At 43.0% G+C, this 9,417-nt stretch overlaps 1 protein-coding gene across 1 annotated transcript in view; it reads left to right on the top strand.

The window, feature by feature from the left end:
• Window positions 1-326: 326 nt before the first annotated feature.
• The window catches only part of LOC118507493 (V-type proton ATPase subunit d 1-like), a 131,490-nt gene continuing 122,399 nt past the window's right edge, over window positions 327-9,417 (top strand). Inside the window, exon 1 of the mRNA XM_036046019.1 lies at window positions 327-1,506. The gene's annotated coding sequence lies outside the window, so the exon portion shown is untranslated. The remainder of the gene's footprint in view (window positions 1,507-9,417) is intronic.

Below are 9,417 nucleotides of genomic sequence, written 5' to 3'. Positions count from 1 at the left end.
GGAGGACACAACAGATAACAAGGAATTCATCTCACAGGAGACAACAGCTATCTGCCCTCCGCTTAAAAAAAAAACAAACATACAGCTTATGAGAGGTTTCGGCACTTCTCGATGCTCATCGCAGTCTCGCAGTCATTTCAGGGAAAACATTCTCTCCAACTTATCCAACCAGCTTTCGGCTTTGGTATCGCGAAAATGGGTAGCTACATCGGGCCTGGTTCGGGCCGTCGTCGTTCGCCACGGTTGTGCGATGCTACGAGCATCGGTGGTGAACGTGCCCAACGTTCATCCCGACCGTTCGCAAGCAAGCTTAGTGTGCGAATTTTCCTCGTGCCGTAAGGACGTACGTTATCGTTTCCGTTGCGGAAAGCTCCCGTGAATCGGTGTTTGCGATTTGGCGTCCGCATTCCTGCTGGGAACCCGGGGAATACATACGACCGAGTGTCGTGTGTCGTGTAGTGAGCCCGTCGGGCAGGTTTACGGGGTCGGCCACATACAGCCAGACACGTTTAGCGATGTCTGTCATTTAAGATGCTCGTGTGTTTGTTCAGCGTGTCGAGTACCGGTGTTTGAGTTTGGCTGGTGGTGCTGTATGCAGGACCATGCATTCCGCAGTCGACAGCTAGGAGCCGGATGATTGACAGAAGGAAATAAAGTTGAGCAGCCGCAGCGATTGAACTGCAAGGGCCGGGCCGGCAAGCGGCAAGGGCTACGGATACGGAGAGCGCAGGCAGCAGGAAGCTCAAATGCGACTTCATCTTTACATTTCCTTTGCCCGTGCGGAGGGTTCGGTTCGTGCTGCGGAGGTTTCGGCTTAAGCTGTGCTTACAACAACGGGGCCGGTTAGTAGATTACGGATGAGTTTTGTTTGTATAATTGTGCTTTAAACTTAATTGAGCTGTTGCTGTGGAGTTGGAAAAGGGTGGAAAAACGGTGTGCAGTAGTGTGTTGGGTGCATTCGTTAGTGGTTTGAATGTAGTAATTGGTGCATTGTTGGTGAATAGTAAGTGAACCCTTTCCCGATAAGATTATTCGTATAGTTTTTAAGTAGTGTACAAGTGTTTTACGGAGCTGTCAGATATCACAGCACACAAGATGTCGATGTCCAAACCCCGTAGCCAGTGTTAGAAGTGATTGATTTTCTAAAGCGTGCTAGAAGAGCTATGACAAATGATAAATATCACACTGAATGGTGATAACGACAGAAATTTATAACTGAAGTGTGTTAGTGATCCATGTGTATGAAGAAACGTGCGTAAGTGTACTCGAAAGGCGGATCATTGGTGTCCAAATCCAGCTGTGTGGAGTTTCGTACAAATCGTCAAGATAACACGTTACTTAGCCTAGTGTTCCATGTTGTGGCCATAGTATGTAGCCTGAACTGACCGGTTGAACAAGCACAACGTTTTCCCGGTACCAATTAAATTACCAACAGCTTCCATTCCACGGTTTTGGATTCTACTTCTTTGCGAGCGAGCCGTAGGAAACGGGGCTACTCCCGTGCAAGTGAGTACCCAGTGTTTGTGTTGGGTGTTCTTCGAGTTTCTTATTTTATACAGATAGAATATGTGGCATCGGTAGTTCCGTAGTTGTCCCTAATGGTGCAACGCCGGGTTGAATTCATTCCTTCTTCGTTCGGCATGCGATTTTAAAGTATCTGTTTTTATTCTTGTTTTGTGGCAAATTTATTCGGAGCGTAGTAGGTAGTTTCCCTATTGTGCAGTACGTTTGTTTAGTCTGGTTGTGTTGCGTTAATTTTGTAGAGAAGTTGCCCAAGCTTGTCTGCTGTTCTTTAAAAGATGAGCTAGACAGATTGTCTCAATTGCAGATCTAAATGGGAAGAATTGGCGTCGCTGTTATGTGCTATTAGGATAAGCTATTAGTTGATTAATGTCTTACACAAACTAATTGACAACCTTTGTTTAGAAAATAGAAAAGGAATCATTCTTTGGAGGAGTTGCAACAGCTGTCGATGCGAATGTTTATTGCGCTTTTGGATGCTTAAAATAACTGACTAATTTTCATAATATTTCATTAGATGACCGTGTGTTGCATCTTCTGTACCGTGACTCTTATGTACAGGGAAATTAGATACTTGTTCACATTGTGGGATTCATCTCTCTGCAAAAAAGTTGGTACTAATCAAACCCTGTTTGACGGCAACTTCTTCTCACTTCGTTCTTCTTAAGATAGCAAAAATATAATGAGGAAAACGAAGGTTTTGATTATCTTTGTCTCATCATCCATGCCTGAAAAGCAGCCAACCGTGTGATATTCTTCTTATTTTGGCTCTACAACCTCGAGAGGGCTTGGCCTGCCTTCGCTGGCTTTCTGTGACTTGGTTTTACCCGTAGCTGGATACTCAGCCCTGCGTGCGGGGAGGCGGTCTGGATGGAATTTGAGCCACAGTTCGGCCGTGTGAAGACCGGCACAGCCATCTCCTCGGCCACCAGGCCGTACCTCAACCATGCGATCATCTCTCAGAATATGTAAGAAAAGAACAGCGCTGCTGAAATACAGCTTGTCAACTGTGGGCTCATCATCGCTCGAAGAGACTCCGAGCTGATTCCAGCAGAGACCACAAGACTCTATTGGAAGACCTTATCCGATTAGTCAGTGGCCTAGAAGGAGTACCAAGAGATCGGCAAGTTTTAGAAAGAGTGGCAAAATGCAAACCTTTATTTTTACAGCTTACACGACTAAGGTCCCACCTAATAGCTTAAGGACCACCCGAGAACGAGCGACAACATATGTAAAGAATGGTTTCAGAATCTAGGATTTTAGCAAAATGGTTTAACTGAATCATCTCCCGTAGCATTATTCCTCAATCGTGCTTGATTTTAAAGACCATTTGCAAAAAAACTGCGTTTAAATTATATTTATTTAAGCATAATAAGCGTAGATGAATCAATTTCGCAGCTTTTTTTTATTCATAAAGGACGGCTTGGCCGTATTGCTACTTTCGTAACTTTATAAAATGAATCTTAAAAAAATGTTTAATTTTTGTTTATACATCATAATGTTGTGCTTAGTTCTTGTTTTTGGTTTACTGTATTTGATCATGTCTAGGTGTAGTTTCGTGGGCACGATGACTACGAAACAGTTGGGATGTTCGGAAACTGATTTTTTGTAGCTTAGGAGACTAAAACAAAGACTTTATTCGTTCTTTAAACTTTCTTAGTAGAAAATTAATTCTAAAAAGCCATATCCGGGGGATTTAAAGAGTTATTAGTGCATGGAAATGGTAAAGACTCTTAGCTCAAAGTACCCCGTAATGGTTTAGTTGCTTCGATCTATTAATGGGTGCGCTTTAAGCTGCTCTACGCAATCTGAGAGTTCCTCGAAACAGTTTTGCACCAGTTTTGCACCAGTTTTGCAGAAGAATGAAGTGCAAAGTGTTTATTTTCAAGAGCCATAAGATCCGGTCGAATGATAAGTCCTTTCCTGATATCGAAAAAGGACACACCATTACACCACCGAACCGAGCACGTACGTCGGGTCGTCGACCGTCGATCCTTTTTTTTCTTTTTCTTTTTCCAGTGGCTATGAGATATGCTGCATCATGGTTCCCAATTTTGTAACGTCACTTTTGGTCTGTTCGATAATTTATCCGATCACCTGAACCCCTGTCCCGAAAACCGTTCCGTGCCGGTTCATCATTTTGTGCCAGCTTGTAAACATTCTTCATCGGGGTTTGGTGCCTTTGCTGCACAGGCAACGCCGGATGCAACCGGGGTCTTTAACACCACACGAACTGTATGTTGCACGGATTTCTGTTGCGAACAATCATGTAACCGTTTGCTGGAAACATGGTCCTGTCTGGTCATGGCGTCGGTTGGTGAGAAAGTTCAACATTATATATCTGTTAGTCCGAACAATGTTTATCCACTAGTGTCGACGAGTCACACCATTTGTACGGGTGTGTGTTTGTGGCAGTGTTTATACTTATTTTTTTCTCCTAGCCACTACAGCAAACATTGCCATTTGGTACTGTTACAGCTGGTGAGCAAAAGACGAAGGCAGGGCAAACAATAGCCGTTAGCAAAACCCACAATAGCCCATTGCAGGTTCGTGAAGATGTGTAAGCTGTTTGTGTAAGTTTATCCAACGAAACGTTCGCAAATGTGTGGAAATGCTTGGAATAGAGCCACTTTATGATGCAACTTTGCAACTGCACATCGAAACGATTTTTAGTGGACTTTCTGTTATTGAATACATTTCAACGCGCATTTAAAGTTTATTGTTCACGAAACCAGGATAGTTCTCGACGGAACTGAAAAAATTATAGAAAGAAAAGTTTACCAGCCGTTTGTTTTTTTTTATTGGATAATAATGTTATGATGGTGGAATTTACCTAAGGAGTTGCCCCAAAGAATAGGGAAACTCATACGTTCTTGACCAATAGCTTGATCGCTGGAGGACGCAGCAAAGACGAACGAGCGAGAGGTACTGCTTCGAGGAGCAGCTGAATGGGCCAGAGAGGGCTAGTGGAATTGTGTCGGTATTAGAGGGAATGGTCAGCCCGATGCATTAGCGAGGTCGAAGAAGCTTTGTGATAGCTCAAAAGCAACAAGACTTATGAGAGTAATGGGCTTGTTACGGAGGTTTGCAAGCTAAGACCACGCAGGCTCCCTCCAGAACGTTCAGGTGGTATGCCTTCCTAGACGTACCAGTGAAGTAGATGTTTGAGGTAATTTGCCCAGGTCAGAGGTTAGAGTGGGTCACTCTGCTAAACGTGATCTACAAAATCCGCTTGCTGCAAACGAGGTTATTGGTTATTACAAAGCCGGGTACTCTGGTGAAAAATCGATTACGCACGAGATAAATGCTATCCGACATATTCAGCAGATATCCCGTGATTACCAAGTGATCCTTGGTTCACGCATCACCTGTTTGTAGATCTTAATGATGCGTACGATACCATTGATCATGCAAAACTATGGTACACAATAAGGCGTTATGGTTTCCCCGCAAAGAAAAGCTAGCGGCGGACCCATACTAGTGTAATATGTAGGGTGTAGGGATCTCAAACAATCTCTCCCATCCGTCCGTGTTTCGCCATTAGTTCTGACAAGGCGACAAACGGATTTTGTTCAACATTGCGCTCGAAACGATGCTCAGAAAAGCAGGAAAGGAGAGGATCAGGCTACATTCCAACGTGGGTAAAATCAAGTACATGTTGGCTGGAAGAATTTGCCCTAGGGGATTAGCCTCGCCAGGCAGCAGTGTTACGATCGACACGTTTGAGGTGGTCGAGGAGTTAGACTTAGACTCACTCGTAACGGCCAACAATGACATGTCTCGGGAGATCCTGCTTTGCGTTTTGAGTAGATACCAAGCCCACAGCGGGTTCCGCAAGCGTCTGAGATGAATAAAATTTCTCTCACGAACGAAGTGCACCAAATACAACCCGCTGAATTGTCCAGTGGTACTATATGAGGAGGCGATCGAACCTTGAACTGTAGCATCTGCATGAAGAGACCAGTATAAAACGGTGTGCCAGAACTGGGCGAGTACGCTGGTTTGGGCATATTGAGCGAATCTAGAACGACAACACTGCGAGATTCGTGTTCTGAAGCAATCCGGAAGAACGATGGCGCCTATTAGAGCATGTGAGCTGGCGAGATCAGGTTTACAGAGTACTAGTGCCATGGTGCTGCGATGGAGGGAGGCAACTATAAAAACCTTCATGTGTTAGTTTAAATTTACTTCATTTTAACTTTAACATTACTACACGTGCTGGTGAGTCCCATTCGCTGCACGATGATGAGAGCGCCGTACAGCTTAGGATCACTCATGGTAAGATTAGAGGAGCAAAGCACTAAGCTCAGAGTTGAACAGGACTATAGAAGTAGACAGTCACAACAATGCCAGCTGTGGCAGGTATTTTGAGTGGAGAAGCTCACTCACACATTCTCAGACAATGATGATCGGAGGTGGTAATTGCTTTGTCTTAGTGACCTGTTTTCAGAACGTGGTGTAGAATAGATAGAATAATTGCAAAAAGCAAGCAAATAGTTTGAGTAAAAACGAGTCAAAAATTTGACCTGACGTGGCGTGAACGGAAACGCAACGACAATCAGTTGAACAGTTAATGAGTTATATACAGTAACGTAGCGAATTGTGTTCTCATCTTTACTCACATATCTGGATCATGTTGCGATGTTGTGTGCATACTTTATCGTTAATACTAGTCCCCCAGCGTTCACTCCATGAGTGAAGCTGTAAACATAGTGTCATCGTGTCATGAATCTGTCTGTACTTGAAATAGGTTTATAATTTCCATTGGTTGAAATCAATTAGCTCTCTCGCCTTCTAAAGCTGCTGAAGGTTATTGTTTGAGCTGGAGCACTTGACTGTGTAATTAACATGTCCGCCACGAAGAGAACATTAATGATTGGCATTCTATAAATGCAAAAAAAATCCGCACCCCCTGGTGGTGGTGTTGGTGGCGATATTTGAATTGAGTTTGTATAACATTTTGTTGCGAGCACCACCGACCATGTCCATCTAGCTTACCGGAACAGTACCAGAAATGGACATGACCAGTTTATTGATGTGTTGCAGCTCACGTAACCGTTTTTTTGTTTGTAGGTTTTTCGCTATATGTTTGTGTGTCCTCGAATTTTTTTCGTCCTCCCACTCCAGCTCACAGCTATAGGGTTCACATGTTCACATTTGTCAGGAAAAAATGAACATCCCTTCCCCCGGTGCTTCCTCCTTTTTTTTGTTTGGTGCGATGGGTGTTCCATCAAATTTCATCGCTTGCTCGTTGCCATCCTTTTTCTAAATTGATTTTCACTTCAAACCGTTTGATTTATTTGACAGCTGTTCTTTTTTGTTGCTGCTGTTCTTCTTCTACCGCTTCTCACCGATGGCCGTGGGGCGTGTGGTCACTGTCGCTGGCGTCTACCGGGCTGCCAATATATGCTCTTTTGCTGTTATTTTACGTTCGGCCATGCGCTTCGTTGGTTCGTGTCTCTTCCGCGTCGCATGAGCCTTGAGGGTAATCAATCAACCATCCGTAGGATCACCGGAGAATCGGGCTCGTGTTTTTTTTTTTGGTGCTGTTCTATGTGTGCTGGGTGGTGGCGGTTGTTGTTGTTGCGTGTGGGTCATTTTCTTCTCGTTTGCCATTGAAATGAAGGTGTCTAGGCGACAAATGGACAGGGAGTTATGCGTTTATTTTGCGGGCTTTGGGCTATATTTTGACGAATGGAGAGGCTGCGGTTGTGTTATGCCGTTCCAATCGCTTTTCGGACAGGCACGAGATAGCAAAAACAGTGGTATGACAACTACGGAGCTTTCGCTTTTTTTAGCTCACCATTTCCCAAACACGTAGCTTGGTTTGATGGAAAAAACGGAATTTTTGTTTGTTATGCAATCCAATACGTTGTACAGCGGTGTAGATCATGCGGGCCAAAACCACCCATCAGTTGAACAGGTGCTCATGTTTTATACAAAGAAAATTTGCTTCTATTTTTTAAGGGAAAACAAGAATTGGTTCTTTTTGTGGTTTTTTGTAACATTTTAGACCTAATGGTGCTGTGAAGTTGGTCTAGAAAAAATAAACTTTGAATTTGGAACATTTTTGGGTAAGAGTAATGTGTAATGGGTTGTTGTTTTATAACAATGCAGATAACGATTAGCTAAAATAACACGTGTTCTATTGATTCGCTTTGCTTGTTCCAAATTGTTGTCCAACTTCTTCTCTTGTTTCATGACGGGCCGACATGGTCAGTTCGTCATCTGTTTCCACGAAAGGCATTCCGATTATTCTTGATCCAAAAAACGATCACACTGCATTTCTCTCTACACCACGTGCCGAAAGGATCGCCGATGACCTTCTGAAAAGCCTTCCTGGTAGGGCATGAATCTGACATCCTCATCATGCCCATACCCGCACTGTAGTATTCTTCCTTCCGGTTTATTTGGTCCACCAGCTAGGTAGAGCTTGCTCGTTTTTTTCATTTCTGTTTCATACGAACCGAGCAAGGTGGTCCGTGTAATCCGTCACTCAAAAACGGCTTGGACATTGGAGGTTGGGCATATTTGTTATTCAAGGATTGTACATGTAACGATTTAGGACTGAGCGCCGAATGGAACCTGTTTTGTAAAAATGTTATATTAATATCATACATAAAAGTAAACCGTCAGCGAATCGGAAGGTGATCGACACAAAAAACTATTAATCCAAGTAAAACCCTAATAAAATAGTGAAACAAAAGTCATCACTACTGACGACACTCGAAATAGTTTGTTTTCAAACTATCATTCCAATTCTATAGTTTATTCTTTAATACAATGTTATTTAATATTTAAAAAAAACAGTTACAAAATTGTTTGTTATCAGAACTTCATGCTCTTGGCGAGAGCATTTATAGAGGAAGAATTCGTCAAAATATCAGGATCAGAGAATTGTCCTCTTAAATTAACACGTTATTGATTCAGGATTTAACTCCTTCTTAGCAATACAACCCCGAAAGATCTACTTACCCTCTAACAGCCATTCGTTAAATATCCTCTGTATCAATATAGACTTACGAAGAGAGACTGTATGACGAGATCTTCGTAAAAGAACTTCAGCTATTGCAACAAACCCATTTTTTTAAATTAGTCCAGAAATGACAGGCATGCCCTGAACCTGGCTCACTCGTTTCATCAGGTCTACATATTGTTGCCCAATGGTTAATATTAGCATAGTCATCTCAGCATATTCCTTGAGTCTCGGTCGTAAGGTTCTGCATGGGATATCCTAATGTGATCTAATGGATCGCATGACTTCGTAGTGCCCTGTTCGTAAAATTCTTACCTCACATGTGTTGGCTCAGGCTGCTTTCGATGTTGTGATGCTCGTTCCTTCCACCATAAGATTTCTCTATAAGACAAACTATCATAATGAAATAATTTTAGAATAAAATTATCCTGGAATATTGGATTGATGTTTTAACCGATCGCGAAATTGGGCTATAAGACTGGTTAAAGGTTTAAATGGGGCGGTCCGGTGGAAGCGGCCAAACGGCGCCGGTCTTCACACGGCAGGACCGGGGTTCAAATCCCATCCACACCGCCTCCCCGTACGCAGGGCTGACTACTTTGCTACGGGTTAATCACAGAAAACCAGAAATTTCAGGCCGAGATCTCTCGAGTGCCAACGAAGAAGAAGAAGAATGGTTTAAATACCCATAGAGGCATGAATTATAACCCGTACAATCGTGAAGGAATTTTAAAATTTGTGTTCTACTTTTAAATGTTTTACATAGTAATTTATGGATAAATTATGGTTTTACGAGGGAACCGGTTTCAAACCCTATCCGAAACATTTCTTCGCACGCTTTATAGAATATCAGTGGGGTCGTAGTGCCAGGTAAAGCAAAATTTCTACGAAGCACGCTGTGTTTTGCTAAAAGTGGACTA

Source organism: Anopheles stephensi, chromosome 2 (assembly GCF_013141755.1).
Source record: "Anopheles stephensi strain Indian chromosome 2, UCI_ANSTEP_V1.0, whole genome shotgun sequence".
Taxonomy (NCBI): Eukaryota; Metazoa; Arthropoda; class Insecta; order Diptera; family Culicidae; genus Anopheles; species Anopheles stephensi.
The sequence above is the reverse complement of the archived record's forward strand: the minus strand, read 5'-3'. Positions and strand labels throughout refer to the sequence as shown.